This window comes from Corvus hawaiiensis, chromosome 10, assembly GCF_020740725.1.
Source record: "Corvus hawaiiensis isolate bCorHaw1 chromosome 10, bCorHaw1.pri.cur, whole genome shotgun sequence".
NCBI classification, from domain to species: domain Eukaryota; kingdom Metazoa; phylum Chordata; class Aves; order Passeriformes; family Corvidae; genus Corvus; species Corvus hawaiiensis.
In genome coordinates, this window is record NC_063222.1 from 12,068,617 (window position 1) to 12,094,973 (window position 26,357).

The 26,357-nt window shown below is 39.5% G+C and overlaps 1 protein-coding gene across 1 annotated transcript in view; it reads right to left on the reverse strand.

Moving 5' to 3' along the window:
* IRS1 (insulin receptor substrate 1) overlaps positions 1-26,357 on the reverse strand; it is a 312,856-nt gene that overhangs the window by 154,311 nt on the left and 132,188 nt on the right. The window lies entirely within an intron of this gene.

Genomic DNA, 26,357 nt, shown 5'->3' on the forward strand with positions numbered 1-26,357 from the left:
TGTCAGCTACCTCACCTCCCTTGAACCTCTACTAAGCTGAGCAGTAAGCAAAAGTCTCAACCCTGGTAGTAGAACTCACTGAAGTAATTCAACCAAAAAGCCATGAGTAAACTACAATGAATGTACACAATTAGCACTGAAGAACAAATATTTTGGACTGGTAGTTTAAAAGAAAAGGCCAAATACATGGTCTGCGATACACAGTGAGCATCAGATGGCCCAACACCTTTTGATCTATTTCTGGCAACAAATAAGAGGGGCAGGAACCACTACAAAAGCAAATAGATTTCTGTGCTGCTGTATGTGTAGTGGAAATGCTGCAGACTGATGTTACTTTTCAGCAATCATGTAAAGCAGAAGGCTGTTTGAGACAGAAGAGATACTTAAAAATTGCATTTTCCAAGGGCAAATTATTGTGCTTTAAAACACTGGAATAAGTGTTAAGTACCCTGGAATAGAGCCAGGGTACTGCTGGACCAGCCTGATATTGCACAGAAGTATCAGAAGTGAAATACCTGGAACCTACACAAAAGAAAAAAATAAAAGAAACAGAACAGAAAAGAGCAACTGGATCTAGAGAGGACTGCACTACAGCTGAAATGCCATGTACCTAGGCACTGAATGACAACTCTCAAGTCTATATTCCTCAAGAAAAAAGAAATTGAAGTTCAAAATTAATTCAAAATTTCTACTTTCCTTCACAGCATGGGTATGCAGAAAGTTTAATTAAAATAAGCCGCAAACAGCCAGAGTTTCCTTTCCATCTGATCAATTTTTCTGATTCCAGAAGAGTGGCGTCATCACGGACAAAACCCCTCATATTTCCAGTGCATCAGTGTTGCAAAGCAAGGTTCCCTCACCAACTGTATCCACTAATCTCCATAAGGCATAAACAATTAAACTTTCATTGATTCCACTCCCATTAGCACACGCAGGGAATCCAAACAGGTGAGAAGGTGAGAACAGATCCATGTCAGAAGCAGCATATGCCCCCTCACACATTACACCTCAGGCACCTGTCACAGCAGTCTTTCTTCATCTGCCATCTCCTCACAACCAGATCCACATCCAATACAATCTGTTCACAGGAATGGATCTAGCTTAATTAAATGGACATATGAAAATGTTCATAAAGATGGAGGGATTATATTTAACATCTACATCACTGGAAACTTCCTTTGTAGCCTAATTCATCCTTCCTTTCAGACAACTGAAAACTCATTCTTAACAGAAGCTGAAGATGCTAGTCATGCTCAGAAGGGGTTTTATTCTTACTTTCCACAAATAACACCTGGGCAGAGACAGGCATCAGCAGCAGCACAAAAGTTCTGTATGCCACTACTTTTCTTCCTCATCAGAAAAGCTGCTGGGAAATCAGGAGCAAAGGAACTAACACTGTTACACAGCTCTACTCCAGCTTCAAGGCCTAACACAAGCACATGGCTAAGTAAACTGGCTGTCTCTAATAGTCAAAAAATTAGAACAAAACACCACATTGATCATACCAATAACTAAATATACTCCAACCATTTTAGTTAAAGACTCAAGCTTGCAAATTCAAGCCTTTACAACATGAATTCTCAATTTCCTGGAAGGATGGGGGAGGGAGAAAAAAAAAAAAATCACAGCTAAAGAACAGCTGGATGGTCTAATTACTGCTGCATGAGCACTGATTTTGGACAAGGCTTCCAGCTTCTGCAAACTACTGCAAGTCAAACAGCATTTACAGGTGAAAAGCTAAAGCCCACTGCCCCCAATATGCCAGGTGATTCCAAATGAAATAAGCCCAGCTGTTTTCTCTTTGGTTCAGTGGAAGACCAGTTCACAAATTAAATCTTTTCTTGCAAAGCAACAGCAAAGTGTAATTGATTTTGTGATGGCAGAATACAAAAAATGTTCATTAGGTAAGGGGGGGAAGAGAAGATTTAGCTAGCAGCTGTGATATGGATAGTGTGGCTCTAGAGTTGCATGTCTCTGTCAAATTAAAGAAGTCTCAAAAAATTATGGGAAAAAGGATCCTTGGAGAGAATTATTATACAGGGAAAGATGAAAAGGAATCTGATAACACCCCCAAACAAAATTACTCTTTTTATATTTCAAATGTCACAACTTTGTCAGAAAGATCAAAACTAGAGATTAAGCACAAGCAAAAAACATTCTGGAATACTCTTGCATTTTCCACTTTTGGATCCTTAGCACCCTTAGTCCAGTAAGCAGCAAAATGTGATTTATCACAACAACAGATAACCTAACAGCAAAAAATTCATTATGGAAATTTTAAAAAATTATTCAAGACCTCTTCTAAGATCTATGTGATGGTATAACGACTTTGGATTCTCCATTATCCCCCTCTCTTCCTCCCCATCAGGAGGTTAAGCAGAGAAGCCCCTACTCACTGGCAGGCAGGTCTCCAATACAGTATAAGTCCCCATTGGTTTCACAGCTGATGTACCACTGGAAAAATTAACACAAAGCAGCAGGATTTCACCTTTGATTTCATTTCACCCTATAATTTTACACAGATTTCAGTTAAAGACAGGAAAAAACTGACTAAAGACATTTTCTCCGGGTGAGATTGGCACACCACACTTCAGAGTAATGAGGGCATTAATTTTCTATTGAAGTTGTACATTATCTGGTCTAAACATGGGCATTGATTCACCTGTTTTAAATTCACCTGAGTCATTCTTATGTCAAAGTGGTAAAAACCAAGACCAACCACATGTAAAGTCATGGGACCAAACAGTCCCTTGGTAAATGCCAAACTGCTGCCTGCTACACACCATGAGAGCAGGGCCCCTGCCTAAGGCAGGGAGCTTTGGAAACAGCAGCAATGGAAAGAGTTGCTAACAGACAAGAGAGATGATAGGAGGCCCTTAGAGCTGCCTCGCAGCAGCCAGTGCAGGTGGTACAAGCAGCCTCCAGATTCTTTATCTGAAACCTAGAAGCATCTGGAAAAAGCCACATTTCAGCACTGCAGTAGAAAGGCACCATCATTCCTGCTGCTTGTCTGCAGGAATCTCCTGAGAGTGCTTCTTCCTGCATAAGCTGTAATTACAGAGGCCTAATCAGTAAATTCCATGTTATGTTTCATCTCTTAAATGTCTACATTACTTTCAATTCCCTCTTATAATAGATCTGAGTGAATATGTAGAAACAGAATAAGTGAAGAATTTACCAAGGGCATCCCTCGAAATGGAGTGGTCTCATTTCCAAGGCCACACAGAGAAGTGAAGGGACATAATATGGTAAATGAACTATGGCTTCAGTCACCTAATACATCTGCAGCAACTGTTCTGGCACCGTGTCTGTGAGCCAACAAAGATTTTATTAAACACATTTGTATATACTACTTTCTTTAGTGACCTACACAGAGGCTACTGTGATATAGTGGCTGCATAGGGATGGGAGAAAAGTTTCAATTATAGATGTTCTCACTATACTTAAAAAAAAAAACCTTGTTAGTCTGTTTGCCAGTCTAATGAAGCATCTTCCATCATTTAAGCAAGGCATAGTCCACAAGTGCAATACCAACCCATCCACAGTGTGTTATGTATCACCTGTTTATATATATTCTGTATTACACTGAATCCCTGAGAACAGTCGTCTCTACCATGTCTGTATGCTGCACCTTGGAAGGCAATTCCTTCCAGCACTCAAAAACAAAGCAGAAAAGGAAGCTAATATTTCTTCTGCTCCCTGATTGATATTCGCCTTTCAAACAGAGACCTCCTTTGACACATAGCAGAGGAAAGAGAATGGTGGGAATTTGAATTGAATTTATTTTTTTAAGATTTTATTTTTATCCATTTACTTATTAGGGTATTTAAGTGTTGCAAGCTGAATACTCAAGTAAAATAGAAATTAGTCTTAGAGACATCATCTATATATATATATAGGGACAGACTTTTGAGAATTTATTTTTTAGCAAGTTTTTGGATAATCTGGCCATATTGCCATGATATTGTTACTTCCCCCAACTTTCTCATGAGGCTGCACATTAGTCAGAGTCTTGAACCCATCTGTGGAACAACCTCTACTGCCTGAATAGATTTGAATCTACATCTTTCAGGGGAATGCTTCAATGTCTCCTATGAAGCTGTCCTATGAATGTTTAAACAGGCATTTCACACTGCTGGTACTAGAAAAATCCTTCCCTAATCAGACTTCAGGTGTCCCCTTTATTGTGGCCCCTTGCCCTTTCCCAAGCCTAAGGGAATAAAGGGGAAAATCTCAACCATGATCTCACACCACCCAAGGAGCCATCCTGTCAACCTAAACTGCATCTGGCAAACAGTACATCAAACTGAGTTCACCCTTAGCAATTTGCATATTTAAGTGTTTAGCTCATGTTATGCCTCTCACTACACATTCATGTTGATGTGTACTCAAGTTGACCTTTGTACTTCTGATATTGCAGAAAAAAATACCTTCAGAATTCATAATGCTCAGTACTCTACAAGACTTAGTCAGATGACATTCAAAGTATTTAGTGCTGTGATATGACAGATAAGCCAGTTACCATTGTTCTTCACTCAATATACAACATTTTTGATGATGTTTGTTTCCCCCCCCAGCTTTCATTTCCTATGGAGTTCATAGCTCAAGCCCACAGAACCAGCCAAGCTTTGGGCACACAGTCAAACATGCCATGCAGCCACTGCAAAAATATCTTCCCTTTCACTACACTTTGCATCCCAGAATCTGCTGCAACCCTTCTACACAGCTCACCATGAAACAACTCATCAGGGAACAGGATAAAAAAAGGCATCCAGTAGCAGGAAAGCAACCTAGACCATCCCATCAGAGCAGTAATTTTGAGCTCATCAGCATATAGAAATTCTCTTGAAGTCTTAGAAGACTCTCACGATTACTCATGAGTGAATTGCTCATAGAAAATATATCAGGAATGAGAAATTCAAATAGACCCCAGAAATCCTTTTATACCACCTCACTATTGATACATATCCAAGGCTGGGTTGGATGGGACTTTGAGCAACCTGTCCTTGTGAAAGGTCCCTGTCCATGGCAGGAGGATTGAAGCCAGGTGGTCTTTAAGGCTCCTTCCAACACAAATCATTCCATGATTCTACACTCCAATGCTTAGCGAGATATGAGCTAATAGTTGCACTATAAAACCTAGGGAACATTCTTCTACTTGCTTTTTACATGTACACATTCATTCTGGAATTAAAAATGAAAGACATTGATGTGGGACACAACCCATTTCCTTTCATCAGATTTACAAAGTTATAAAAGTGTTTACTCTCCAGGACAGCTTCATGTGTGCTGGTGGAATTCTGTGCTCTGATACCTCAACAGGTTTGAGAGACAGTCAGGAACAAACCCTGTGAATGCAAAAAAGAAACTGGCCTGTGCACATTTTGATCACAGCTTTTTTCATCAGAAGCACAGAACTGCTATTTGGTTATTGATTATTGGATACTTTTCACACTGACTACAGCTACAATCATAATGTTAGGCATGCAAAAAATAAAGTGGAGCCAGACTAATGAAAAACTGTCAAACACCAACACAAAAGTACTGAATAAAAAGTTGTGCTGAGAAATTCTTGACATAGTTCTCCTGATGCTGACTCACAATCATATTCTCCATTATATGTGTAAATATATTTACTTTGCCAATACACTGGCCACAATAACACACACAATTGGTTTTGACAGCAGCAATAGGTTTCTTGGCTTTCTCCCATGATTTACAACCAGAATAACAGTCCTCACTCACTTTCTGAGGTGAAAAAAAAATTCAGCTTGCTCAAGTTTATTTGAGCTGTGCTTAGCCACAAACTCTCCTTTCTCCCATTGCATCATTCCAACTACTACCAGACAGAAATTCAGATGCTTTCATTCAGCAGTTACAAATCTTTCTCTTTTTTTGAATTGTCATTTAAAGTATTAACCAAAATTTCCCTCCTAAACAGAAAAGTGAAAAGGCTCTGGCCATCATGTATCAAGAAACTAAATAATGCCTAAGCAAGTCAAGTTGCATTTGTTTTCTATTTAATTTCCTTGCTGCCATTGGCCAACAGGATGTACTTGAACAGGAAGAAAAAACAGAGCACATGTTTCTGAATGTATCAAATGCATTTGAACATCATTAATTGATAACAGCTATAATTAATGTGCAAATAAATCATAATTGAGGACACCAAAAATGTAGGAAGCAATACTAAGCATGAATTGACTCCATACCCATTTTTTCCATCCAAAGAAATATTAGTCGTGGATTAGACTCATGAGGGCCCAAAATGTGAGGACCCTGACAAAGGATGCAGCAGATACCAAAGCTTATGTAAGTTTGAGGAGAGACTGCACAACTTAATGAAAGAGAAACCCCAAAAGGTAACTATAAATAGTAGAAGCCATCTCCACTTTGACAGTCTCTGAGCTGCAAACTATTGAAAAGCTGTCAAGAGTGTTTAGACAAAGTATTCCCATGTACTTTCCCTTTCTGTAAATTCTTTAGGCATCCACTTCTGGTCACTGCCGCAGAAAATAAGTAGGCAAGGTGAATCTTTAGTCTGAAACTCTGTAACTATTCTTACGTTTATGTCCTTACAACGGCATCATTGCAGTGCAGGCTATCACAGCAATATCTTACTGTGAATGATCAAGGAGAGCAGCAGAAATATGTCAGTGCGGGCTGCCCAGAGTAAATTAATGAGTGGCCAGGAGGCCAGGAAAATTCTCCAGTGCTAAACTCAGTCCTGCTGTGACTGGACATCTTCTGGCACCTCAGCTAAAATTGGTGGAATCCAGCCACAAATACGCTGAGTTTAAGAAACACAGGTCAGTAGGATGCATTTTAGGTGCCCAGCTTTGATACAATGGAAGCACAGCCTCAAACCTTATATTATTTATGGAGCATATGCATGAAAATGTAAAAAGCACATAGAAAACAAAAATCATGAGAGGTAAGGCTTTTTTGCTTGTGCTTTTTTTTTTTTTTAATCAAATCCCATCTTCAAAGCCAGGATTTAAGAGACTTCCCATGCATAATTTCTGGCAAGTGCACTTACAACATCTTGTTGACATTTCACAGCTATACCTCAGCAAATACTTCAGGCTGTTGGTGATTATTTATTGTTAGACATACATCTACTACCGAATATTTAACTTTGGTAAAATATTATTCTGGGTAAGGAGGCCTAAACAGGGACTACACTATAAAACACTACATGTAATTCAATATGACAAGCAGAAAACACTCAAAAATTCCCCTGTAGCTGTCTAGTGCAAGCTGCTCTACTCTGTGATCTTTTAAATCAAAATGGCCATATATAAAATTGTGTATTCCTCTGTATCAATTCCTACCTATTAACATATTTATTAGATTCAGATTTGTCAAATTAGTCAAAAGTTCAGCATTCTGCATCATTGTATGGAGCTTGATCCCACACTCTGACATGAAATCTTCTGTAAAGAACATAGATCTACGCCAGTTACCAACATTGCCAACCATGACTATGACTAAATAAAGTAAAATCATATGCCCTGGGAGCCTTCACCTCTCAAAATTATAAGTTTGACTTTTCAACCATACTGCCCTTCAATCATGTCCATAATCAGGACTTCAGGCTGCTTTCTTGGGAAAAACCTGTTCTATGTATATTTGATACTTCAAGTTGTTTCTTATGTTGCTTATTTTCAAAGTGGAAGATGATGACAACAATAAGTGGAATCATCTGAAGAAGCTTTACTCTCACACAGCCAAAAAAAAAAAGGTGATGCAAATGTCCCTATTGCTTAAGTATTATTCATGCTGGAGGACCACTCTGGCTTTCTCCAACACAATAGAAATTCTGTCATTGGCACCAGTGGAAGAAGATACGGATCTCTTTTTCAAGACCTACTGACCACTGAAGTCATTACCAAACTTTCAGTTGGTGTGAACTTTGTGTTACATCTTCGAGTCAACTCCTGACAACCTGTTCTAGGTCAAATATAAATTTTGCTGGTACAAGACTGCAGACCAACATATTCCATTCCTATAATATACACCTGAATTATTCACTCCAGTTAGGCCCACTACTTACTACAATAACTGATGCTAGAATCATTTAGTAACTCAGCTTATTACGGGATAATTACCATTGCAAGGTTTGGGTAAAGAGGAATAGAGGACCAAGCACTGGAATAGATTGCCCAGAGAAAGTGTAGAGTCTCCCTCACTGGAGAAATTCCAGAATGTCTGGATGCAAGCCTGTGCCATGAGCTCTAGGATAGCCCTGCTTGAGCAGGTTGGACCAGGTGACCTGCTACGGTCCCTTCCAACCCAACCCATTCTGGGATAACCCCAGTTCTGGCTCTATAAAACTATAAATCCCAGATTGAGATGGCAGCATCTCCTAACACCAGCTGTAGCCACAAAGTAGACAGTGGCTTCCTGAGGCTGGCAAAGTCACAATAACAGCAGAAAACAACCCTGTGTGATAAGAAGCAAAGATGCTGCTGATGCTACTGCTCTGTGCCTGCTTCCATCTTCACCCTCCTGCTGCTGCCCTGGGAGATGTTGCAGCAGTAAACCAGGCTGAGGGATTCCATAGGCACCTACCCCTATATTCCCATTGCTTCAGCTGCTTGCCAGACAGTGTCTCTCCCCTAGTTCCACAGGGTCTGACAGAACTGACAGGTTTTGACCCTTAGACAAAATTCCATTCCTGGGGCAATGCACCCTATGCAGCCTTCAGGAGCCTGCAGTCAGCCCTTTCCTAGGTGTATGTTAACTACTGGGTGCAAAATGTTAAAATGTACACCCGTGCCGCCCAAAGGCTTAAGCACTTTGAGCTAAAACAGCAACATTTGAAACTTGGCAAGAAGTAGCAATTTGTAGGGCACAGAACGCTGCACACCATGTCCCCAAACAGCAACCCACATAAATAAAACCTATACCAAAAACTGGGGGCCTGGTGGAGGCTTTCACAAACAACCTTAAGGAATACATTTACAATTCTCGGCTGTAATTTTGTTTCTATCAGGACTCCTCATAAAGACATTCCTGAAAATGTGAATTTCAGAATCACCTCCTGAACTCTTAGGAGAAAAAAAAAAAAAGGCTCTGTTACTACTCCACAGACAATCAACAAAATCATTGCACATTAAGTGCTTTACTGCCTCACGGCTAAAGCTCTTCTTTCCTTGCCTTCTCAAGATCCCTACACAAAACAAATGTTGACTACCAAGCATAGTCTTTAAAAACAAAAGTAACTTCAGTAGCCAAGGCATGACCATTTCTGTTAGCCTTTACTGTTATTTCAGTATCTTTTAATAGACATAATTTGTTAATTGATTAGAGACCCATGAACAGCTACAGAAAGCTGCCCTCAACTACGTGGACTTGGTTCTTCGCCATTCATTGCCAATAGAAAAGAGAACTGTGATTGAGGAGCAGGGAGTTCTCTAAGAGAGGAGAATTTTTCCATGTATGAAATTACTGGTGTTTATGCTGTAGATCCTACTCTTTGTTTTCCTACAAAAAAAATATTTTCCCTTTCTTGCACTAAATCATGCACACACTATGCGACCTGGCCTTCTTTTCAAGGAGCTGACTGCATTTGCATAAACAATAACAGTCTAATGTTTATCAAGTCATTAATTCCTCATGAAAGCATACAGCTGTATAAAGAGCCTTTTTTCCTTAGAAAAATTCAAGTGTAAATTATTAAAAAAGAGAGAAGTTGCATGACTGTAGATCTTGGAGATTAAAGATCATCAGGGCTAGCACATAAAGCAATCAAAACATGGAAAATTATGGAAAGAGACATTTTTACTGATTTGTTACTTGAATTGTGGATCAGAAATAAAATTTTATCCATAGTATTTTTAAGTGGCATTATAAAATAGTAAACCAGTAGGAAAGTCTCAAACATATGCTTGCCTACAGCTTTTATAACAGAGTTGGTTTGGGCAAAAAAATCTACCTCTACATCTTGTCAGTCTTCCCTTTATTATTATAACCTTTAAATTCCAAAAACAATACCATGCTAAAAGTGTATAAAAGTCCTTAAATATAAGGGATACAAAGGCTTTTAACTGTATACAGATGAAAGTCATACAACTTTTCCACAAACTTCACTCAAAATCTCTGGATTTCTCCTTCTGCAATTTTCCACCCTGGAATTTTACTTTTCTGTTAATTTTAAGTTGTTAGTAAGAGTTGAAAAAGAATTGAAAGCAAATTATGCTTCCCCTATCAATTCCCTCTCTACTGTTGAAGGTCCTTCTCCCTTGAATGCCTGGGAAGTGTTCCCACATACCTATTTCAAACACTAACCCATAGGATATTCATTATAGTGAGACAGTTTTGGTGTCCATAAAGCCACTGCCAATTGGCAGTCAAGTACCTCAGCATGCTGACCTGGCATTTCCAAGGTAATAGAGGCAGTTTGGGATAGAATTTGGACCCTGCCAGGAGACGACTGAGGTTGTAACTCAATCAGTGCATTGCTCCAACATAAAAGACAAGTGGAGTTAAAGAAACACAGAGCAAAGGCAGAGAAAGCAAATCCTATCCTGTCAGCATCCCGCAACGATTCAGTAGAATGTACATAGAGAAATGGGAAGTGGTCCTCTCTTTCTTACAGTTAAATAGAAAGGCTTCAAGCTTGTGCTAGAGGCATGTATCAACTCCCCACACTAGTTTCAGCTTTTCCCCTTTATCATCATGGAGTAATATATGCAGTCCAGATTCTGATCACCTTGTTGATACTGAATAGCATCCCAGGCTATATCAATACAAAGAATTCAGTGCAATGCATCTGGAGGTGAATATGCAGCCTCAGTGGTCAGTACATTGCTCTCCAAGCATTTAACTGGGTATATAAACACTCTATTATGGGATAAGTGCTGCAAACTTTTATTTTGATTTGGCCAACTTACTTTACAAAGGGTTCTTTTGAGTTTAATGGGGCTGTGCATGGAGTGACACTTTAAAGTCAGGACAGTAGCAGCCAATCCAGTGCAATGAATACCTTGCAATCAAAAAAATATATAACTCAAAATTCCTTAGTCTCCAGACAGTATGGAAAGTTGTAAGATAAGTGGAAAACATGGCCTTTCTTCCCTTATTTTATGAAAGGCAGTAAAGCCTCCTCTAACAGCAATGAGCCATTACCATAAATCTAAATGGAGAAAGCCTGTTCACTGAGCAAAGGCAAAACAAGTTACTGTATATCACAACAGAGGAAGGATCTAAAGATCAAAGGGTAAATACCATTTCCTGCAATGTGTTTTTCCAGGATACAGCTTACTCAGCTTCTAAGTTGTTCTACAGTAGAGAAAAAAAGGCTGTGGAAGGGTGGGAGAAGTGCATGTTTAGGCTCTGGTAGATAAACACCCAGACACCAAAAATAGAGCCATGCTCGTGTAGTAGAAACAATGCCTCTACTCATATGAAATGATCCCTTTATTGTTATATCTTCCCCCCCATTTAGTTTGATATATTAGATCTCATATTAGATCTTTAGGATCCCTGGAAGCTAAACAAATGAGAAGTGTGGCTCTGGATTCTAACTCCTAACTGCATGCCTTGTTTTGCTGTGAAGAGCAGTGCTCACATGATGGCTCCTGGTGGCCTGTGGATAAAGGCCATTTCACCAATCTATTCATAGCATGGCATATAGTTCTCTCCTTAAATATAAGAAACATCCTGTACAACATTGTATGAGGTACAGAGAGAACACATCACAAAAGAACAGCTATAAATGCAAAAGTAATTGCAATTTTGCAAGAGCTTTCTGAAAGGCTTCAAATTCCAGCTCTCAAAGTTATCAAAGACTTTCTCTTCACTGCATTATATCCTTTACAGATATTAATGATTCCTTTCCATTACAATGCTGAAAGATTTTCCCAAGAGATTCTCACAGAGTGACTGGAAGTACTACAGATTCTCACAAAAATGCTGTGCTAGGGAAAGCAAAAGAAATGATCTGGAGTCCTTCTCACATACTGAACCACTCAAAAACACACCCCAGTACAGTTGCTCTGAGGGACATAGATGCCTCTCCACCGCAAAAAGAAAAGATGGGGTTGGAGTAGATGTGCTGCCACTGTGGAGAGATTAAATGCCACACTTAACAGTGCTTTCAGCACACACACAGCCAGGTGCTACAACAGCTTGAGGCGAGGCATCCAGATCCTCCTTCCACAGTGCCCACATCAGCAGCGTCATGGGAGAGCCCTGAGCAGGGACTCAGAAGCAGCACGTCCTGGGGAGTGCTGAGTGGCCAGGAGGCAAAAGTCATTTTTGAAAACCATCACTCTGTTAGGACTACATAAACTGTTCTGTTTGCCATATGAGCCCAGTTCAGCAATGAGAAAGAAGATCTCAGCTCAAAGACAGGAGATAGAGCAAATTTATAATAGAAACTAGCCCACTCAGGTAGGTGAGGTCTATTGTCTAAAAAATAGAGTCCTGGAAAAGCCAGTTATAGTCTCTCTCAAAAGAAAACTGATTAAAACAGCCTTGCCTTCTTTCCTATGTTTTTTCCCCCCTAGGAGGGAGAAACTGAATCTGCACTGGCCTCCTAACACCAAACAATCAAAGGGCCACAGCTTGTGCTGGGCTGAGGCATACACAGCAGTGTTGGTCACAATTCAGACGTCACCGTGTAGCCACTTTTCCCACCTGGTAGGCAGAGATATCCCTGTGAGCACAGGGAAAATAATTCTTGCCATGTGGTAGGTGTGGGCAAAGTCTAGCTTTTTCAAATGGTGACTACTACAGCCAGCCCAGAGCAAAGAGAGCTTCTTTGTCTGTTTTTACCCCAAAGCAAGAACCTGAGGTTTTTCTTTGTTTTAATGCTAGGTTTAGTTTAGCAAGCTGCAGCTTTCCTGAGAGCTCAGCAGAGCTGCTTAGGGCAGTGTGACCCTTTCTCTAATCCCGTAGCCCATTTCGGACGGCTCTGCGGTTTTGCTCTGGCTAGCTATCAGCCTTACAACCAGTGATGGCGAAGGAGGAGAGAAGGGTCTCCCTATAAGGTTTTAAGAAGATCTTTTAATAGTTACATCTTGTCCCAGCGATGCCCAGAGGCAGAGAGACCTCCTGATGCAGGCACAGGTGGTTTGCCCAGGAGCAGTACGGGGGCAGAGTTGGGGTACAGGAACCAGTGGGGGAGAGCCTGAGGAAGTGGCCAGGGGCAAGGAACAGGGGGGAAAACAATGTGAGATAGGAAAAGCAATGGGTAAACAGATCGGCCCATTTCTTGATTTATTTGTTTTCCCCTGACAACGAGGGACTGCACTCCTTTTGTTCTGGAAGCCAAAGGCAGGTTTGCTATGCATTCCCCTGACAACCAAAGCTCTGTGGCAGGTTTTTCTGACTTGAGAAACAAACTACTTATTTGCTTCAGTGAAGAGAGACAGCATCAGGTGTGCCCCAGAGGAAGATACCCCCTGGTTTTGGAAAATGCTTGAGGTAGAATTTACCCTCATTTGTCAGAGTAGCTAGCAGTGGCAGAGACCCCTTTCTTGTCTGTTCTTCACATTATCAACTGCCCAAACCCTTAGGTATATGAGGAACCTTTCTAGGTGCTCCCCAGAGTCCTTGCAGCCACACAGTGCAGCTACATGGCTGCAGCTCTGCTGTCCCTGTCCTGTGATCACAGCCAACAGCCACAAGGAACAGGAGGTCTCTCCATCACCCCTACTTTCAGCAGTCCATGAGCTGATAAGCCATTTCTTTCTGTCCATGTAATGCCTCTGTCTCTAGGAGCACAAATGCACCCCTCAGACCTTATTGAGTATGTTGATGATGATGAACTGACTTCACAATTAGCCTTCCTCTATATTCAAGCCACCAATAACTTGTACCAGTATATTTAAATATAATCCATGCAGGAATCAACATTCCTTCTTTGCTTTATAGCAGCTTTCTATCCACTGATTTTCATGCAAAAATTTTGTTTTAAAGGGTCAAAACTCACCAAAAAAAAAAAAAAAAAAAAACCACGGAAAAACATGGTGAAATTGAAGCTATATTGAAATGACATCAAGTAAATGAAAATTAGTAAAACACAATGACATTGTACATTGACATTAAGGTGTCTTTTTAAAATACCACACCTGCAATCAGTTTTGGCACTGATTTTCTGTCTGAAGCCACACTTTCCCCTGGCTTTATTTTTGGTGACTTTTCTGAGCATTAAACAGTTCAACCACCCACTTAACTCTAAGCATGTGAGTAGTCTCACTGAAATGAAAGTTAAATGCTTTCTGAATGTGAATTATCCTTAGTTCTCCAAAAGCCATTCAAATTGTATTTAAATGTAGAGAACTTTTAAACCTGCAAAAATCTAAAAGTAAACAATTTACTATCAGAGTTTATAGCAAGTACTTCAACTAGGCAATAATGTTGACACTCATTGGCTTAGCTCTTTATTTTATAGAGAAAATGTATAGAAAAACTCACTCCATTTACCAATCCTTTGGGAGACTTTCATTACTGGTCTTATATAACAGCAATTGAAGATAGAAACAAAATATTATTTAACAAGGTCTTATATGACAACATAAAGAGTGACTGCTAGCTGAGTGTTGACCCAGACATGTTTCTGCCAAGGTCACTTCCCTGCCAAAATACACATCCAATAACCATACATAAATTTTATTTTTAATAAATAACCACTAAATGGTTGCATAAACAGAGTAAACTGTGGGTGACTGTAGTTTATAATGAATACCTGTTGTAGCAACATTAACCAACATCTCACACAGGCAGACTGCAAGTCAGTGTCACCATCACCAGCTTGTTGGTTGGTGGCAAACCAAATTATGTTGGAACACACCAGTAGTTTCCCTTGGTGAGAAATCTACATCCTTGTAACATCAGCTTTCTCATTCTTGAAGTATCCCTCATATTTTTCCTTTTCAGACATTTGGCTTTGGAAAGCTTAGAATTTATAAAGGAATAGTCACTGACTTGGAAAGTCACTGCGGCAAGACTGTTCCCTACACCCTGCCCGAAATATAAACATGCTTGTGTGGAGGACGTGTGGTCTGAAGTCTGAAATAGGAGCCTGAGATTTAAAAAAAAAAAAAAAAAAAAAAAAAAAAAGTCAGCTACCAACTCCTTGTGTGACCTTGGCCAAGTCTTTCAACACCCTTATCCTTCAGTTCCCTAACCGTGTAACTAAGAGAGGAATGCAGAGGGCTTTGTGAAGGTTATTGATTGATCACTGTTTGCAAAGCCTGCCGAGGTGCCACTGGGAAAAAGCATAAAACTGTGTTTAAAGGACCAATGCATGTTATTACATTACTATTGAAATAACAGTAAATACATTGTACAAAAAAAATTAGGAGAAAGGAAAAGAAAAACAGTTGCAGACCAACCTGCAAAAGAGGAATCATATTTGGTACATGATGTCTGATCTTGTAGCAGCAGTCAAAGTGAGCACAAGGAGAACCTTTGCTAAGAAGGGCTCTGATACCAAGGGCTCTCAGCACCACCCAGAATTAGGCACCCTCACTCTTCTCAAGGATTTATTTGAGAGCTACCCATTTAAATCTTCACAGTGGGGACCATTCATGCAATTTTCTTCAAAAAGCTGCCTTGTAACTTTCTTGTTACAAGATCATTTTTATTTCTATGCTTTCTTCAGCCACATGTATATGTAACTAAATTCTGATTTCCCACCCATGCAAATGCAAGGGGCATTTTACACTTCTCTTAACTACTGACACATTTACGACTGTAATTTCTCTAAAATGTCATTCAGCCAAGATTGATTATTTGCTGCATAGTGAGTAGAGGAAAGAAAGAAAGAAAGGAGCTGTCAAGCATTCTTGCTTTTCTCTTTGGGGTGGAAAAATAAGTTTATCTTTGGAAAGACAAATCCTTTTATTAAAGGATGAAACGAGCACTGAACAAATAGTACCAGGAATTCCAGTTATGCTGATACTAATAGAAGAAATAGTTAAGATGGCAGAAAAAAACCTTGTGTGTTCAAAGACTTCAAATGCATTTGCACTAGGTGGCTCTTGACCTGGTAAGACTTCATTAATTTCCTGGGGCTTGCAGATGCATGTGGTCCCCCTTGCATGATGCACTTAATCCTTTGCCTCTCCCCCAAAAAAATTACCAGGCCATGTTTTCACTAATTTATTCCATTTCTCAATCTTTCTCTTACATGTTACAATAGTCATTCTTACCTCCCTGTGGCCAGTGAACTTCTCCACTGGAAATTGTCAGTATATTCTATCAACATTTTCTGATTGGGGTACTGTAGAATTATTATATAATCAAGATTTGCAACAAGCTGCATAGAATACAAAAGTGCCTTTTCTCAAATATTTCTCTCACAAAAACAACTAACAAATAAATCCACCTCTACTCCCCATGACTCAAATATCTGCAGTAACTGTTTAGGCAGATTAACAGGATTCCTTTCATTTTTATTACTCTAATCCTTGTAAAATAATGGCCAAGGACCGGGTTCTGGTACCTTTGTTGACAGAAAATCTCATGGAAATCTGAGAAACCTCCAACTGACTTTGACAACTTGCAAAGACTATTAAATTAACCAATATCTGTGAATAACAAACCAAAACCCCAACAAATGGTTCAACACCTTTGCCACTGCTGTTAGAAAAAGTGTGCATTTATGTACACTTACATGACTTACAGTACAGTCTCCTACAGTACGATGTGTGTTTAGTGTAATTTGACCCAGGAAACACCACTACCTTGTAAAGCAATGCCCAAGTTCCAGCACAGTTTTGAAAGCATCTCTTTTCCACAGCAGCTCTCAAGAGTCAAGCTCCTCCAGCCCCCCGGGTTGCAGCACACCTGACCAGCTCTCACAGCTGCTTTCAATCCCCAAATTAGAACACAGGTGGAGCTTGAGGCACTATAGCAAAACTATTTCAAATATTACAACCTGTGTGGGTTTCAAACACTGCCACTGGCCCTGGAGATGGCTGTTAAAACTACTAAGGACTGGGGAAAGGCTCTTGAAGGAACAAGGAAGCACATTCACATCTTCTCTTTAGAGTGCTCTTTTTCACTCTGCACATTGTTCAATCAAAACAAAAACTACCAAGTCTCAAGGTGTAATAAGCATTACACAGAGGAAAATGAGAAGATAGGAGAGCTTAATTCTAAGCTACTGCAAGGTGATTTCATACCAAACTAAGCAAAACAGAGCAAGTCTCCAAGAAAGGCCAGAGTTTATCACAGGTTGTGGTTTGGCCCAGTTGGATGACATTTTAACTCTCCATCTGAGCCTGAAACTTGGCAGATAACACAAGTTTCTTTCTCTCCTCTGTGAGGTATCCCATTTTCTCCTGAGCATTCAAACGATTTGGCCTAAAGATCACTTCTGCTGTATGGACATGAACTGATCTGACAAGATAAATTACAAAAACAAACAAACAAAAAGTTTGAAATTACAAGTGAGATATGAAAACAGCACTAAAGCTGACTCACCATTAATGTTCTCCTCACAAAAAAAGTTGTTTCCTGCCCCAGCAACAGGCAACAGCACAAGGATGGAGCAGGCAGGGCACTGCAGAGGCACTGTGTGGAAAGAGAAGAAGACTCTGCGTTGGATTTAAATGGGGCTCCTGAGCTCAGGGCACTTGGGGAGGCCCCAGGTGGGGCTCATGAGGGCAATCAAGGCTCTCAGGCCCTGCCCTTTGCAACCTGTTAACGGCATTGAGAAAACAGCTGTGAAACACAGGCTGAGCCCCTTCTTCAGCTCTCCCCTCAGAGCTTCCCACCACCCCCAGTTTTAAAACACTTTTTGCCTCTTTATTCCAACAGCCTTATAATTATGCCAAATTTTTCAGGTATTGTTTTAAGCTTGACACTAACACATGAATTTGATGCTGAACATAGAATCAGTTAAAAAAAAAGTGGGGAGATGGAAAATGCCTCTTTCATTATAAAGTGCATCCTACATCAGTGGAGAGTTATTCCCAAAGCTTTTCTGTCCTTTGGAACCAATTGGGTTATGAGACTTTCATCAAATCCCTTCTCAAAGTGTTTCCTGATAGCCTTTTTTTTTTTTTCTCAATTTCATAAAGGATTAGTTTAGTCATAAAAATGCACCCTTCGGCCATCCAAAAGTCCTCTCTCTTCTTAATATCTGGACCTTCACAGTATGCTAGACAGTTCACATATCCTCTTTAGTCATTGTTTCCTCATTCAGATATTTCTTTTGGAAAATAAACTTGGCAGAGAGCAGAAGACAGCTCTATTACCATCAAGCCTCCAGTGACTGCAACTGGAAAAAGAAAAGCTCTTTCGTTAAGTACTTCAGTGTGCAAATAACACATTTTGGAGTTAACAGCAATCCCCAGAGAGGTAATTCTCAGAAGCTCTGTACGTGGAAATCTCACTCCAGGACAGAGGAGGAGCTTTAACCAGCTTAGGAATTGAGGAGGAAGATAGTGTTTTCTCATAACTAAAGCATGAGTTGGATCATCTGAAGCTTCTCCTTGGACATCAAACTAGTGTGTGGTCTCCTGTGCCTTTGTTTCCCTATCAAATGTATTTATGGGAATTTGGCTTCTTTTTTTTCCTCTTAGTCTTTTTCATGAGTCTCAGATTTCAACCATGGGGCAAGCAAAAATTTTGAGGGATAAGGATACCAGAAAGTTCAAAATGCCTTGCACCCTAAAAGCATCAGCTCATGCATCACATATACAGTTCAAATATTTATGGAATTAAAAATATCATCATTCTCACTTGATGAGGAATAAGCAAAACACTTCCTAAATTCATGGAAGAAGGTCTGTCAAAAGTCTGTAGGGTGGTGGTAATATTCCAGTGTTAAATGTGAAGTAAACAGGAGACTGAAAACCAGGCAAATGATGCAATGGACTGTTTCCTTTCTCTCCATCCAGCACAGGAGCACTGATATAAGTGGTAGCTGGGCTGTGAGTGGAGTACCTCATTTGGAATCACTCCTGGTGCACATTTCAGCACCACTGTGCTAGGTTGGTATGACACCGACAGACTGGTTTAGAGGAGATGAGAAGCCACATTTAGTTTCCCTAAAGATTAAACAGTTCCAGCAATCACAACCCTCACCAGAACCTAAACCCCAGGGTAAATTTTGTACTGAGCACCCATCCTTGCTCATTTATCACTCACTCCAGACAGGGTGTCTACCAGCCACCTCGGTTGGCATCAGTACACAAAACCAGCTGCAGGGTTTTTGTCATGACACAAATTACACAGTGAGATCTAGATGAACTGCAAGAAATTGCAGCTGGATTTTCAAAGCTACATGGGAAGAAAACCAGAACAACTTTCTGTAAGACAAAGGGAGATTACTCCACTCACTATTTTCCAGGGCTAAAAAACTAGAATAGAAAGTAGTTTTGACCAAGATGAACCTTATGAGATAAAGGCACAGGGCCGTACCATCCACTGCCTCCAGTCTGCTTCTTGAGTTCCTGCTCCTGGTCTTTCACAGCTGAACATAGGGCCAAAATGTTTTTCAGGAACTGAGAGCTCTATGCCAGAACTGAGAAAGGCAAATTTACCACCCAAAGGAGATGCTCCTTGCTTGAGAAAGTATTTCAGAAAAGAGAATTCTTCCTTGACTGCCCCAGCTCCAAAATAGTCTTGGTTCAGCCAATCTTTTCTAAGCCCACACTTGTTTGATTAGAGCAGTATAAGGAAACCTGGCAAATCCATACCTCATGTCCTTACTGACAGCCTTTGTGTGAGTTAAAGCAGTACAGTGCATGTAATCTGAGTCCATCTGCAGGGGATTTCCTATCACTACTGAACCATCTAAGGCCATACAATGGGAGGTAGGTTGGAGCCACGTGCTCAGTAGTCTCCTAACCACACGACAGTGACTCCTTTTCCTGTGTTACTTTACTACCTTTTGTACTGCATCCTGTAGGAGACTAGGCTTAATTTTGCAGAAGTACACAATTATAAGGATGAACTGGACAAAATCTCTAATCTTTCTCTGTTCAGTTCATAAACTATCGTGAAAATTTAGCAAAAATTGCCCTCTCTACCAAAAGGACTTTCAAGTTTAATTCAACATTGCTGTTGACCAGCCTGAAACTCACTAGCAGCCCACTATGAAGAACACTTGGTAACACCTCTGCCCACACTACATCTGTCAAAAATATTATTATCCCATAAGTTTATGTTTATACCTAATTATTTATACTAGAAGGAGAAAAGCCACCAAGAATGTCCATCACCTTTCGGCAGATTTACAATGGGAAACTGACTTATTTCTTCAAAGTTATGTGTAGGAAGAAACTCACTTGTCTCTGCTCTGAAATGAAAGCACACATGATTACCAGTCTAATCAATCATGCCTCTTGTATTTATCTGGTTTGGTATGGTTTGTGTTTGCATGATATTCTTTTTATTATAAAGAATTCAGACTCCTATGTGTAGTCAAAATCAGTTCATCAATGCATAAAACAATCAATAGCTTGTGTAAAGAGGCAGCAATGTTATTACTGCTCAGTGACCAGTAACACTGAGTGAATGATGTGCAGATTCCTACAAATGCCTCCATGAAACTAGTTAGATTTACAAACATGAAAGTACAGTGGTAAGATCTTTTAAATTAGTAAGTCAGAGTAAGTTTGCTGAAATTATTCCAGTTCACAGTATGCTATGTTTTCAGCATCAGTTTTCTATATACACCTCCCGGTCCTACTACATGCAAAAAAGATGCTGCAATATGTGCCATCAGTACTAAAGGACTACTATATAAATTTTATATAAATATATTTCCGCTGCCGTTAGTAGAACTACAACAGCAGAAAACAAGCATAACAAAGACAAATCAAGTGCCATATGGACACAAGAAATTTCAGTGAAAATTAGCCTCTCCATCTAGACTCATCCGTAAAGACATTATGTACCGAAAGTAATAATTTTAATGAAGAAAGGAGGAATAAGTCTGTACATTAGAACTGAAAACAAACAGTAGTAAAAGCAGTAAATTGAGCCAATAAAGTCCAGCAAAAACATGAATCATCCAGCCCGGCAAAAAATATTTGAAAAATACTGAGTGGGAACACGCCACAGAGACCAAGATGAGAAAAAGTAAACATGTCATGTAGAGCAGATGCTGCAAAACAAGCACAATGGCAGAAATAATTATATGTTAATCAAAGCCTCAAGAGAAAAAAAAAAAAATCAATATATTGGCAAGTATCAAAACAGCTGCATCTGGTTTTGAACAACAGAATTTGCAAAAACCCTACCTGCAAATCCAGCCACAGAGGAGATGCAGGTACAACCTATGCCAATAACTCCTATACAGATATCTCTAGCTTGCTGACTGATAGTGTCTAACACAGCTGAGTATCTGAATTCATGAATGAAAACATTCACCTATTCATAAATAATTTCCAGGTATATAATTTGCTGCCAGTCTCTGTATCAGAAGGGGAGTGATGAACTTCACCTTACCATGCTATACTTCCTAATTAGGAAAACCAAAGTTATCTGCCTAGACCACAGTCAGTCTTCAATCTTCATGTGTTAGAAGAGGTTAGCAATGTTAAATATGCACAACCAAGGGAAAATTCTTGTCCAGTAATAGATGAGACCTAATCCATGAGGCCTGAGTAATACATATTTAAGTCAGGAATTACCACTCAACATGAGTAATGCCGCCAAAAATGGAATTTCAGAAGAGAAAAGCATTAGAACAGTGCAAAATATTCCCAGTTCAGTTAAAGATGTTAACAAGTCTATACATAAATATGACATTTCAGAGGGTCTGAAATTTCAAAACACATTCAGAGTTATAGAGTTATCTATAACCTATAGTTAGTTGTCTATGATTATGACACACAGGGAAAGCAAAATTTAAGTGCAGCAGGGAATAACTCCATTTCTTTTGTTTCTGGAAGCAGAAATTGGACTAGCCTTTAGCACTGATGCAACACTAGAATTTTAACCTGATGGAAATAAATTCTCATTTTTATAATTCTGCTGTAATGATTATGTATCCTAAACTACAAATAACAAAGTCCCCACAAACAGAAATATAGAAGACTGAGGTCTGACCCCTCTTACCTGAGAGCCTGAAAAATAATTTCCTTCCTAAAACTGATTAATTTTTACAAGAAACAATAATGAGGGAGTTTTGATCAAGCAGAAGCAGAATATACACAGCAGACAATTCCCACCAGGAATTCATGTTCCTCAGAAAATAGAAGGAATTTTTTATTTCCTGTTTTTTCTGCTATTAGAAGTCAGCCTTCTTCTCTTTTTCAGAAACCGTAGAAAAATGGCTTTTGCTCTGCTGTACCTTCAGCATGGCAGAGGCTCAGCCAATAAATGCAGACAGTAAGTCTCAGAGTAAGAACATAGCAAAAGACAACGATGGATGGCTCCGAGGAGGAGGGGGGGAAAGGCTGGGCCAAACATAGCAAGTTTAAAGACTGATTCTGACCCCTAGCCATAATGGATTTGGAATACTAATAAGGGTGAAGCCAAGCAATGCACACAGCTGGAGAAAACAGCATCATGTGACCATGCTTATGCTCTCTCCACATACATGTACTTATAGGCACACATACCAACATCTTTAGAGAAAGCATTCATGTGCATAGGATTTCATTACTGTTCCAAGCCACCTTTAGCCAAATTTTCTCAATATTAAAAAAAAAAAAAAAACCAACAGCCAGAAAGATGCAAATCTGTCAGAGCAACCTGTAAAAAGCCAGAATCAATCCAGTAAAACAGCAAACTTTGATGTATTCAAGTGCTTTGCTGAATTAAGGTAGAAGAAAGTGTTTATGAAGCTTTCGGCTCTATTCTGCTACTTTCAAATGCTGTATTTGCAACTGACTGGCATTGAAACATCAGATCCCTCTTCACACCTAGTATTATAAGTCACCTGGTAAAACATGAATAAAACTAATTAAATGCCAAGCTAATTTATTTAGTCACTTCTTGCAAGCTAAATGAAAGAACACATCTAGTGCATGAACTTGTACATGAAAAGTCATCCCTCTGCAATAAAACATTTTTTTTAACCTCCTGAGCTGGACCCAGCTGTTTTTCATACATCTACAACAAATTTTGTGCCAAATGAACTGCTTATATATTTTTCTAAACAAGCCCCACTTTACTTTTTCCAATCAGTCCAGACAGATGGCAAGTAAAGAAAACACTTTAGTGTCAATCTGGTGGAGACCGCCACTGAAGTAATTTTGCCAAGAAAAAACAGACTAAACATTAATGAGGCCAAATAGAGAAGCTTGTTTTACAGGCTGGAGGTACTAGATTTCTCTGGACTTACAGAAATTCAATAGTAGCTTTAAAGTGCTTGCAGGGAAACACTTCTCCACTTTCCTGCAGCACGTAGCAACCGTATTCTAATTGGGGTAGCAATGTTCAGTCCACACCAGCAAGAACAGGTATTACATTTCTAAAAACACTGGCAAGGAAGTGTTTATTTTCTTTTTTTTTTTCCTCTTGATGTACACAAAAGTTTTTGCACCCTTGCAACGATTATATTTTCCACTACAAAGAATGAACTTTGTGGAATTTGCCTATGATGTTACAAAGTCACTCCTATTGAAAGCCTTTACTGTTCAGCTTTTGAACACTATCTGAAATAATACCACATTGGTGCACAAGTGTCGACTCCAGCCTAATCTCTCTTGCACCTGCTTTTGTGCATGTATCTAATAATGCCAAGAAAAAGGAAAGAAGATTAAGGAAGATCCAAAACAAAAATTCTCTTTGACAAGGTGCTCGTTTTGACTTGTCGAGACACTACAAGATTTTTGCTTACAAGACACTATTCAAGTTTGCATTATCAAGTATGTCTTGCAAGTGAGATGCAATTCCCTCCAACTGCAGTACTTTCATTGCCTATCGCATGCTAAGACCTGATCAGATACAACAAGCACTGAAACAAAATTAGCCCGAGTGCAGAATAAAAGTCTGTGATTGCCTCAGGAGGTTGCAGAGAGGTTGGTTACATCCTTGGCATCCAGGCCTCCTCAACAATGAAAGGATCAGTTAAGCAAGAGGTACAGAATGCACAGTACAGGTTTTAAAACAGTCACTTCACTTTGAAAATTCATCACAGGAAAACTGCCATCAGTTATCGTTACTCAAACTTGGGGCTTTCTGTAGAAAACAATTTCTTTAAATGCTCTGACACTGTTTTTATTGGTAAGTTTGAGATTCCCTTTCCTATGAAGGGAAAAGGCTACTTGATAACTTGTAATTCTGTTTTTAAAATGCCTTAACTCCATGATAATAGAGTGAGCACAAAGAGTCCATGTACTATTCCCATCAATATGGCCTTCATCAGTAACTGGTGCAGCTGCTCTTGTGTCAGGAGAGACCTGTAAAGTATTTTGAACTATCAAGGCAGAATTGTGTTGAGCAGTTTCCAATGGTACGGAAGATCCAAAGGTAAAATGGGCTCACTATATTACATTTCTCACAGCTTTCACCTTTCATTCTTCAGCACTTCTTTTGTAATGCTCTTTCCTCATCTTGTCTTTTTTAATACAATGGCTGGTAAGTATTTTTTAACAATACCTAGCCATTTTAGGATGAATTGCCAGGTTTCCTTTCCTCTTCTGTACAGCTTAAGCAGTAGTCCAGACTTCAAGGAGGACAGCATGTTGGATGGAAAATATCTGGGCATACAAACTGCTGTGTGAGAAGCACTGTGGAGATTGTGGCAACGTCTGGTGGGAGTGTAGCTCTTTAGAAGAGTCTTAAACTATTTATACTTAAAATTATTTTGAAGTCTAAAGAATCATGAACAGATTGAATTATTTGCCTTGACTAGCTCATTTTGGTGTTGCTTTGCCTTATTTCTCCACAAGAGTATTTAGTTTATCAGTGTATTCACCAGACACTGTAATTTCATGCCAAAGTCTAAAGAAAAGGATCTAAAGATACAGATGTAGATAAATAATCAGGGATGAGTTTAAAAGATATATCCAGAAGACAAAGCTTCAAAAGATGCTGTTAACTAGATTGCTTTGTGCTAAGAACATTCAGTAAACAGATTATCTCTAATAAGCTTATCCTGTATTAAAGCGCTAAGGAGTCGATGCTGTGATAAGACACTTTTCAAAGGCAATGAATTATAGACACACAGTCTTATGCAGGGAGCAGAGCAAGCTTTCCCTTCTCCCACAGTGCTGCTCAGAGGCTCCCTGCACACACTCTAAGTGCTGAGGAACACAGACACACTAGGTAAGTCATTCTGGGAAAAGCCGATCAAGTTAAGTATCAGAAAACTGTCAGGATAAGGAAAAAACCTCACTGCTCTCAAAGCCACCTGTAGAATTTTCTGCACTTGCACAGAGGCATGGGAAGAACAAATCCCGTGTAAACTTTGCCTGAGAGCAGAAATGTTTTCCTGCTGGTATTTCAATCTAGAATAGTGACGTAACCTTCAGACATCAATAACCATGTAAGGACAATGGCAATAACTGCAAAACTCATCCAAGAACTGCAATATGGTTTTCCTTTCACTACAATTTTAAAATCAAGATAATTAAATGATCAGACCTAAAGAGGCAAAAATTACGTGAAAAGAAGTTGCCAAAAAGACAAAATCAGTGAAATCTATGGCATTTACAAAAATTTTTTGAACTGGGAAATGCATTAACACTTGTGTAAGTCATGAGCAAGCTTCTAATTTTCATAGTGGAAGAGGTCACACTAGTTCTGGGGCTCTCAAGCTTTTAGTTCGCAGAGAAGTCCCTAGACATACTGCATTTGAATCCTGAATGCAGAAAGCATCATCCAATTTGTTAAAAATGTTTCTACGACTGCAGTAACAAAGTCAGCATTGATACAACATCATTTGCTGCAAGCTATAAGGAAATCATTCCATCACTTCCAGCACACACCAACGCATACTTGATTTATGAAAAGGTCAGGGAGCAAAGAAATTCTCAAACCAGTGAAAAACGTGAAATAATCAGAAGGATGTCTAGCTAATAAAAGAAGATTACAAATGCTGAAAGAGCAGTAGACAGGCACAATAAAGAAAGGAGGCTGGTAAACAGAAAGATTTGGGAAAGTTGAGGCAATTTTCCGCTAAGAAGTAAATTCTTGAGTCATGTTACAAATCAGCATGTCCTACCAAATCTAAGTAGGAATGTGCCAATTAGCAGAGCAAACATTCCAGTTCTGAGCATATCTGCCTGCAATGGCCTATCTTGGAAGGTTAAACCACCAGGTTCGAGCCGTGGACTCAGACAGTGATACCAGGGCTCCAACCAATTTTCAGGGTATCTTTTCAGAGTCTGACTAGGCACACAGCTCTAATGATGGCTGAGAAACTGGCTGTCATGCAAAGTGGTAAAAAACTGCCTAGTGTTTCCATAAGTTTTCACTATGTATTTTTCCAC